The sequence below is a fragment of the Leopardus geoffroyi genome, chromosome D2 (assembly GCF_018350155.1).
Source record: "Leopardus geoffroyi isolate Oge1 chromosome D2, O.geoffroyi_Oge1_pat1.0, whole genome shotgun sequence".
Taxonomy (NCBI): domain Eukaryota; kingdom Metazoa; phylum Chordata; class Mammalia; order Carnivora; family Felidae; genus Leopardus; species Leopardus geoffroyi.
This window is the reverse complement of record NC_059334.1, coordinates 58,386,504-58,396,805: the sequence shown is the minus strand read 5'-3', so window position 1 is coordinate 58,396,805 and position 10,302 is coordinate 58,386,504. Positions and strand designations below refer to the sequence as shown.

General features: G+C 37.9%; 1 protein-coding gene across 2 annotated transcripts in view; it reads left to right on the top strand.

Annotated features, from left to right (window-relative positions):
* HPSE2 (heparanase 2 (inactive)) overlaps window positions 1-10,302 on the top strand; it is a 671,933-nt gene that overhangs the window by 191,050 nt on the left and 470,581 nt on the right. The gene's annotated exons all lie outside the window — the stretch shown is intronic.

Below are 10,302 nucleotides of genomic sequence, written 5' to 3'. Positions count from 1 at the left end.
GTAGAGCTGTGTTCCCAGGATTCCAGTGACTGAACATTGATAACTGGTGTTCAGCTTGTCATCTCTTTTGACTCCATTCAGAAAAGCACATGAGATTTCCCTAAAAGTGATTCAAAGACAACCACTCTTGTTATGAGAAAATACTTAGCCTACTTTGCAAGTAGTGGAGAACCAAGGAATATTTGTTAACTCCAAAATATTTCTAATGTTTTAAGGGAGGAAAATGAGCAACAATCCAGAACCAAATGGTATTAATGTGTTTAGGGAATCTGTGAGAAGAAATGATAAAATATATTGTGCTCACAGACATGAGAATGAAATCTCCACACCTGAAAGGGTGAGGGTAGATTGTGAAGGGTAAGAGGTTTCAGGGTTTTGTTGGAACAAATATTGGAGGAGGATTATGAGAGTAGAAGGAAATGTGGAGAGAATGCAAGAAGATATTATGTCAAGGACAGAGTTGGAGAGCACAGTTATCCCCTTAGGACTCCTTTAACTCAGTCTCCTCAGCATTCACACAGGGCTCACACTTAGAGATGCTTAGCAAATGGTATATTTAGTAGAAGAAGTATAGTCTGTCACTTCTGTGTGGGCACCAACAATGCCGTACTTTATCTCACATTTCAAAATGAAAGAAGCAGTCTCTTTCATTACATTTCTTCAGAGACATCAGTAGGCTTTCTACACCAAAGTTATAAAGACCATAGGAAAATATCTATACTGAAATCAATCTGAAGATTTCCTTTCTTTTGTAGAAAAATAAAAGCATAGGAAATAAAGAACCTTCAGAAATGTCAGAAAGTAATTTCAACCAATTGGTGACTTAAAACTTAAAGCTCACTGTGTTCTACCTAATGCTATTAGTGTTGTCATTTTTGAAGAAGCTTTGGTATCTTACTAAAATGAATGTTTAATCAAGAAGAGTTTTAGTGATATATTTGGTGACACTAGGGCTCTCAGTGGAGATTCTTAGGCCTTCCCATTTTCCTGCACTTCTGCAAGCTCTTAGGGCTCTTTTCCTCTATCTTCATGATTCTTTTTAATAATAATGACTACTACTTAGTGAGTGCTTATTATAGATTTGATGTTATAGTCACCACTTGGCTAATATTACATTTTTAATCCTGGCAAAAACCATGTGAATAAGTATCATGCAGATAAGTCTTATCTATCTCCCCCAATTTCTTAAATTACAAAATAGTCTATCTTTTCCACTACCTCACTGTGGACTGGTGTTCTTTTGCTCTAACCAAGTGGGCCCAGAAGTCTTAAGCAGAGCTGAGTGGTTAATATAGAATATCACAGTGCATTGACCTGGGTTGGGGGTGGGGAGAAGGGACCAGGCTCAGGCAGTGTGAACACTGAAATGGCTGTCTTCCCAGGTCCCTGCTGTGTTGGACAGAAGCACGGTAAGGTATAAGCCGGCACTTACAAGGCCAAAGGGTTGCTAGTCATGGTGGCAGAACTGGATTAGACATATCCATGTGGCTTTGAGGCCAAGTCAGCAAGGTTCCAGTCACATAGAAAGACAACTATCCCATGGCCCCTCTCCCCCAAGGAGAACATCAGATGAATTCTAATTCCTGCTGATATCTTACAAATGAAGACTTTTATTGGATATCTCAGAACTGCCAGGTCAACCCTGCTACCAGAAGGAAGATTAGCTCTCTTGCATAAGAAGCAACCCCAATGCCCACCAGGCATCTTTTTGACCAGTATGTAACTATACCTTTTGGGAGCATCTTTTTTCAACTATATAATAGTCCCTTGGACTTATTTGGAGCTCTGGCAGAAGAGGGAGAAGAGAAAGTGTGGGTTGGGTGTTATTAGTGAATCTTCTTTCTCAGAACTTATTACCACTACTGCTATGGACAGAATTGTCTCCCCCAAATTTGTATGTGAAGTTCTAACCACCAGTATGATTGTATTTGGTGATAGGGCTTTTAGGAGGTAATTAAGGTTAAACGAGATCATAAGGATGGGGTCCTAATCCTATAGAATAGGTAGCCTTATGAAAATGAAGAGCTAAGAGATCTCGTTTACACACAAGCACTGAGGAAAGGCCATGTGAGGAACAGCAAGAAGGAGGCTGTCTGCAAGCCAGGAAGAGAGCTCTCACCAGAACCTGACCATGCGGGCTTCCTTGTCTTGGAATTCCAGCCTCCAGCACTGTGAGAAAATAAATTTTTGTTGTGTAAGGTACCTACTCTATGGTATTTTGTTATAGAAGTCTGAGTTGGTAAATACAACTACTTTATCATCAGAGCCTTTGTCCTCAGTTACTAGTCATTTTCTTTGGCCAGAGCAGCAGGAATTCTTTTAGTTCTAAAACAAACTGATCAAAGTAATTCAGAGTTGTGAATAACTAATAACTTTAAGTTGGAGGAGGAAGGATTTATCATTTATTTTACTTTTTTTAATGTTCATTTATTTATTTTGAGAGAGAGAGCACGTGAGTGAGCATGCGAGTAGGGGAGGAGCAGAGAGAGAGGGAAAGAGAGAATTCCAAGCAGCCTCAACATGTGGAGCCTGACACAGGGCTCACTCTCACAACCCTGAGGTCATGACCTGAGCTGGTAGCAAGAGTCAGGTGCTTAACCAACGGAGCCACCCAGGTGCCTCAGGATTTACCGTTTAAAGTAAGGTTTGTTGCAGCCAGTCTCTCTCTCCTTCCCCACTCCCCCCATCCCCAGTCTTGTCACATTTTGCCAAACACACACACACACACACACACACACACACACACACACACTAAGCCTTTTAAGCAAGGAATCTTTCCTCAGTGGCCCTCTGCTTTCTTGATCACCTTCTTTGTACACATATGGTATGTGGTGGGAATGGGAACGAGAGGTGATCTGCTTAGTACCTCATTTGTGAAAGGCAGGCCACCTCTGACAGTAAGTTGTTCTTTATGTCCGTGACACATGAGAAACAAAATCCTGTAAAACAGAATCCAGAAGAGGTCACTCATCATCCCCCTCTATAATTAAGAACAATGATTCAGGTTAGCAACCATTAAATATAGAATTAAGAGTGGTTAAGGCTTTGGAATCAGCTATCTGGGCTTGAGTCTTGGCTCCACCGATTATAGCTACATCAACTTGGGCAAGTCACTTTATTTCTCCAAGTCTTCATTGCCTCATCTGTAAGATGGGGTTATGATAATAGCTATTTAAAGTGTTGTGGAGATTTAGTTGGGTAAACTATATTAAACTTGGTTATCTGAGAGAATTTGGTTATCTAAGTTATCAATAAATATTAACTTTGTTATTATTTATTTACTAATCACCTCCGGTATAGGACACTATACTTGGAAACACACAGAGGAATAATGCTCTGTTCTTGCCCGCGGGGAGCTTATAAGGATGAAAAACAGCATACAGGATTCCTATGAAATTAAGAGACCCTCATAGATAGCAAGTCTTTTAAAACATCTTCAAAATTCCTATTTTCTTAATAAAGCTACTGTCATGTTTTGCTGCACACTCAGTTTATCTGTCTTCTTAAGCCTTTTGAAGTCAGCTACACTACGCTTTTTTGCATCTTTCCTTCTAGCCCTGTGCACAATATGGCCAAATATTATACCTCATGTATTATTTTTTTTGTCACTTCCCTGGTGCTTCTCCAAAGCAGACCCTTTTCTTGCATGCAAAGGAAGGAGACTTTCTTGGAAGAACATCTTGTCCAGAGGCTCCACGTATTACATATGGTGACTTTGTCATTTCTTTACAAAGACAGTATATTTTCTCAGAAAAAAAAAAAAACAACAAAAAAAACACCAGCTCTGTAAGAATGATCAGCATATCTTAGTGGTACTGGGTAGGATAAAAACTCTGCTTCTCTGCTCTGTTAGAGCCAGCGCTGCAGTGTTTCTGTAGTTATGCCGTTGTCCAGATAGAGTTATTGCAGCAACCAGCGTGTGTGTGAACAGCGATGCCAATAGTTAGAGCAAGTAAAGGGGAAAAAGTCTTGCCACTTCTTAATGTGCTAAAAAATGCCATGCTGCTATGTAGTTTTAGCATATTGTTAGCTCATCATGTATCTCTTTTTTTATTGAATTTCTCTTTTTTTAAATATGAAATTTACTGTCAAATTTGTTTCCATACAACACCCAGTGCTCATCCCAACAGGTGCCGTCATCAATGCCCATCTCCCACCCTCCCCTCCTTCCTACCCCCCATCAACCCTCAGTTTATTCTCAGTTTTTAAGAGTCTCTTATGGTTTGGCTTTCTCCCTAACTATTTTTTTCCTTCACCTCCCCCACCATGTATCTTTTGAATTGCTCATCTTCTTGAATGAGTTATTTGAGATGGAAATGTTGATTTGTTTATTGAGTGAGCACATCAGTATTGCACTGACAAAACAAGAATGTCAATTTTAGGGAAGTTGGTACAACCACAGAGATGGTCAGAAACATTTAGAAATATTGATAACATAGGAGGAAAATTATAATTGATTCTGTGAAAAAGGACAGTAACATTTTATCTTTTTCATTCATTTTAATTGTTCAACAAATATTTACTGTACTTCCTACTGTATTTCTTTTTTTTTTATTTTTTTTAACATTTATTTATTTTTGAGAGACAGAGAGAGACAGAGCATGATCAGGGAGGTAGCAGAGAGACAGAGAGGCACAGAATAGCAGGCTCCAGGCTCTGAGCTGTCAACACAGAGCCTGACACAGGGCTCGAACTCATGGACCACGAGATCATGACCTGAGCGGAAGTCGGATGCTTAACCGACTGAGCCACCCAGGCTCCCCCTTCCTACTGTTTTTCAATGAACCTAAGACTTTATCCATTTTAAGAAACATCACCATTTGAGGTAGCAAGAATGGCCAGTTTTGAAATGTCTTACCATCTCCTAGTATTCATGCCCTTGGCTAATCACTCTGTGTGGGCAGGACCAAGTGACTTGTAAAGAATAGAATATGGGAAAATATGGTATGTCACTTCAGAGCTAGGTTGCAAAAGACCATGACTTTAATCTTGCTAAGACTTTCTTTCTGGCATTCTCATTTTCCTTCTTTCTTGCTTGTTTAGAAGCAAGCTGCCATGTTTTATATCTTCTATGGAAAGGCCCATATGAGAGACCTTGAGGCAGCGAGAGCCTTAAGCTTCTGGATACACTGTACATAAAAAAGAATAAAGGAAGCAAGCTCTAGGATGGAATCGGCTGTTCTCAAAAGTTTTGCATCCTAACTTAGTATAGAAACACTTTATCTTTTCTTAGTTTCAACTAGACATAAATGATGTTACTATATATATATATGTGTGTGTGTGTGTGTGTGTGTGTGTGTGTGTATGTATATGTATGTGTATATATATATGTGTGTGTATATATATATATATATACACAGCTATATTTAAATGTATATTTATTATTTTTTTACTGGTATTTTTACACATTTTTTCCCATTTGCTATGCGTCTGCCTGTTTTGTGTTTTCCCTTTTTTATGCCTTTTTCATTTAGCTGCTTTTTTCTTTCCAGGGATGCAGTTTGTTTTTATGGAAAAGATTTGTGATTACTCATTTTGTAATACTATTTAATTTTTCTGAAACTTAGGTTTCCTATGTATAAATTGGGAATAATAGCATCTGCTATATTAGAAATGACTTTTTTATTTCAAGTGACATAAACCCAACTCAGACAAATTTAGGCAGCCAAAGAAAGTAGAAATTCATCAATTCTGTTAACTTCAGAAAGGAGCACAGTTGAGGAAGAGATTGCAATGTCAGGAGAACTGTCTCTTTCCATGTATAAACTCTGTTAGTCTCTGGTCAGCTTCATTTTCTTAGACCAGCTTCTTTCACTTGGCTGGAAGCTTGCTCACCACCAGGTCCTATTTCTTACATCTCGAGACACCTTTGCCACCAGAAAGGGACTGGATTTCTTTCCCAAGTTCCATTTTAATAAATGCCAAGGAAAGACTGATTGATCCATCTTGGTTTATATTGGTTGTGGGAAAAGGCAGAGGCCAAATTTGGCAATCCTCAAGAAAACTACCTGGTTACAATGTGTGTGTGGAGTGTTATACCAGGTTTTGGAGGATGATCTGAGAGTTAGAAACAAAAATCCTTCTAAAGTACCTGGTTTATGCTTTTGTTTTTGTTTTTCCCTATGAATGTAAAAGGCATAGTCTCATCTGTATATTTGTAAAATAGAGACTCTTGTCTCTACTCTAGCTTCATCGCCAGCCAGTTTGGAGAATTGGGCAAAATGAAATATTACAGTGTAGACTATAAATGCAAAACAAGAGACTAGTATTATCTAATTCTCTCCCTTTAGATATAATTAAGTTTCCTCTAAAAAAGGTTTGACATTAAAAAAATCAATATGAGATTAAAGAGAAACTTTGAGGAGGGAAAATAATTACCCACAATCCTATTTACTTCATGTATTTTTGTATATTCTCTTCCAGGCCTCTTCCACATCACCCAAACATCTACAGAGTTATAGTTGTGTTTACCTATGCTTTCTATCTTGCTTTTAATATTATGTAATAAATATTCCACATCTTTCGAGGTAGCAATAAGAATGATGACATAATGGCTACATACTATTCCATTATGTTGATGGATCATAGTTTATGCTGTACTTCCTATTTATTGGTTGGATTTCACAGTTGAATATAATTTATTTTTGACTCATGGATTTTGACATTGTAGATTCTTAGGAGTGTACTGGATTAAAGATAAGTTGTACTAACATAAAGTTGTTCACAAATAGGCAATAGTAATACTGTTTGGTAAGTGTTCAACAAATACTTGTTGCATGAGTGAATGTGTCAAAGAATGGGTTTTGTGAAATAAGCACACTTGAATATGGGAAGAGCATTTGGCTGAGGATAAAAGGAGAAGTGAAGTTATGTGCACTTGAAATTGTGTGTGTGTGAGAAAGAGAGATATTGTGTTGCAATATAAGATACCTTTGGTGTCAAGAACTTTGACTTTTTATCTGCCCAGTTCTGTGACCTTAAACAAACCCTTTACTTTCCTTAGCCTCAGTTTCTAGAGGATTCCTAAAGTTCTTTTCAAATAAGAATTATTTGATTATCCGATGACTGTGTACAGATTGTCTGACTGGAGAGAGGATATGGATAATACTTTCCTAATACAGATTACAGAGCTTAATAGAGCAAATTATAGTAATTGTGAGAACTTAACTATCTTGATGGCTGCTGGAAGCTAGTGTCTGCCAAAGACAGTAAGGAACTTGTTTGATTGATAGTTTTAGAGGATAAAGAGGGTAAAGAAAGAGGGAGACTAAAGAAAGCATAAAGAAAGAAAGAAAGAAAGAAAGAAAGAAAGAAAGAAAGCAAGCAAGCAAGCAAGCAAGCAATGAGAGAATCTTTCTGTGTCATCTACAAATGTGATAAGTAGGGAAAGCTATCGGAAGATCAAATGTGAGCCAAAGGTCGTTTTTTAAAGAGAGTGATTTATATGTTCCCATATCTGTGAAAACAATGTAGCGAATTATTAAGCTTGTGCTTTGTAAACATTTAGAAGAAATAGTGATTAGTAAGAGCCACTAAGAAGAAGGCCTGCCAAAATAAATTTGTTTCCTTTTTGGGAGGAGTTAGTGTATATATATATAGTTGATATATGAGAGAATTCCATACGCAAAGAGTATATTGATTTCAGCTAATCAATTTACAAAGGCTTCCATGTCATACATCTTGTAACTAAAATGATGAATTTGCACCTAAGTGAATTTGCAGTTGATTGAGCAACCATTGTGGTGTGACAGCAAAACAATCTAAGCAATCTTAGGCTCCATTAATAGATGTGTAATGTCCATAAAAAGGGAAATAATGGTCTCCTGGTTATTAAAATTAATAGTGCACAGGAAGGTCCTTGGTTCTCCAGGTGCCCTTTCCTTTCCAAAGTCAGTACTGTGGAGAAGACAAAAGAATAGATGTACAAGCTTAAAAAGGTCAGGGATGAAGAAACTTGAAGCTAACTAGAGATTTTAGGGATGGATGAAGGAAAGAGGAAACTTTCTACTTAAGCCCAAAGGCAGGTATTGTGATAGTGTCAGGCCAGGCAAAATGAGTGTATTATGGGTTTCCTGAGGAATGGTATTATGTCTCACTGACCTTTTAAATCCATTCTTACCCTTAAAGCTGAGTGCACTATGCCTGGAACAGAGGAAATACTCAGTAAACAATTACTGAATAAGTGGTAAATGCAAATGCATGAATGGGTTGCCTTACAAGCAGAGAAGATGCCCTGCTCGTACTTCTGTCCCTCCAGACCACTGAAACAGAATAGATTGTACTTCACCCAGGGCAGTGCTATTGCCTGCAACATTGTGCAAAGAAGATACTCCAATGATAGAGTTTATAAACATCCTATCCAAATCTTTTTTTCAGATAAGGAAATGGAATCCCCAGAGACACCAAGAGACTTGTCGAAGATTCCATAGTTAATTAGGAACACAATTGGTTTAGGAAATGCTGGTCTCTTGGATCCTAGTCCAGCAAATCTTTTTCCCTGTCTCCTTTCTACTCTCTTGCTCCCTGCTTCACCTGTTTTATAGACAAATCCCTTAATACATTTTCCACCTGAGCACTTGTTATAAATGGACTTCTGTCATTCATTTCTGAGCATATTCCCTGCCTTTACTTTTTGCCTTCCAAACGGATCTGTATACTTATTTTTGTACTGGTTTGGTCTCTTTGCATCTTCCCTGCACCCCTTACTTCTCCCAATCTGAGATTTTGGCCCTTAATGCTATCCCAGTTATTTCTTTTTCTCTTAAAAAGCCAAGGATAATGGTTTTATAAGTTATCTATTTCTGTGTAACAGACTACCCCAAAGCTAAGTGCCTTAAGCTACAAACAGTTATCATCTCAGTTTCTATGGGTAAGGAATGTGGGAGCTTCTTAGCTGGGTGGTTTTGATTTAAGGTCTCTCATGAAGTTTCAGTCAAGATATTGTCTGGGACTGCAGTCTCATCTCAAGGCTCAACATGGTGAGAATCCATTCACAAACTCATTCACATGGTTTTGGATAGGCTTCAGTTCCTCACTGGCTCTTAGTCAGAGGCTGGACTTTTCCACAGGTTGCCTGAGTGTCCTCATGATATAGCAGCTGATTTCACCCAGAGCTAGTGAGCTAAGAGACAGGGAGGAGAGAAAGAAAAAGAGGGAGAGGGAGAGAAAAGCCATTGCCTTTTATAACCCAGTCTTGGAAATGACGTACCATCTGCCACATGTTATTTGTCACACAGATCTTCCTGGTACAGTAAAGGAAGGGACTATACAAGAGTGTGCATACCAAGAGGTGGGGACCACTAGGGTCAATCTTGGAGGCTGGCTGTACAAGAGTACAAAGTACTTTTTGGCAAGGAGATCCAGAAACAATTAAAATTTATTTAAACGTTATCTTAAAGGGGGAACACATTTATGTAGTCCAAAAATAAAGTATAAAAAGATATTGCCCTTATCTTTTCCCCTTCTCATAGGTAACCATTTAAAAAATTTCTTGTATATTAATTTAGAGCAGAAGTTGGAAAATTATTTTACAAAGGGTCACATAGTAAATATTTTAGGCTTTATAGACCGTATAGTCTTAGTTGCAACTGCTTAATTCTGTTGTAGCATGAAGTGCTCATAGACAATAGTTAACAAGAGAGGATGGCTTGGTGTCAATAAAACTTTTAGACGTTGAAATTTGAATTAAAAAATTTTGTGTTATGAATATTGTTATTCTTTTCATTATTTCAGCCATTAAAAAATGTCAAAATCATTCTTAGCTTGTGGGTTGTATTAAAGTAGGCTGATTTTGCCCACTGGTAGTAGCTTGCCAACCTGTTCTAGGCTTTCTTTATGCAAATAAAAGCAAATATGAATATACAGTCTTATTTTTTCCCACTAAGAACATTAAACAATTCTGGGTCACTTCAGAGCAAGCCTCTTATCTGTAGTCTGTCAACTTTCAGTTGTTAGAAATTCTGCTGACAACTACCTGCATCTTCAGGAACCATTCAACACGCATACTTCTTCACAAAGCTGGGCTTTTCCTCCCTTTTTCCGGAATGAGGAAACTTTTAGTATGTAGTATTTGGATCAGTAGGGCCAGAGGAGATCTTGGATATAATTTTGTTCACTTCCTCACTCCTTTTTCTATTTTATAGGCAAGGAATCTGAAAGTCTAGAATTTTTAAATTTTATTTTAGCCAAGATAGAGCTAGTACTACAACCCTGGTCAAAAGAAAGCCTTTCTTTGCTGTAGGTCATAAACAGCAGGAAAATGGAAGATTATAGGATCTGAGGTAGTCACTGTTATTGAAGCTT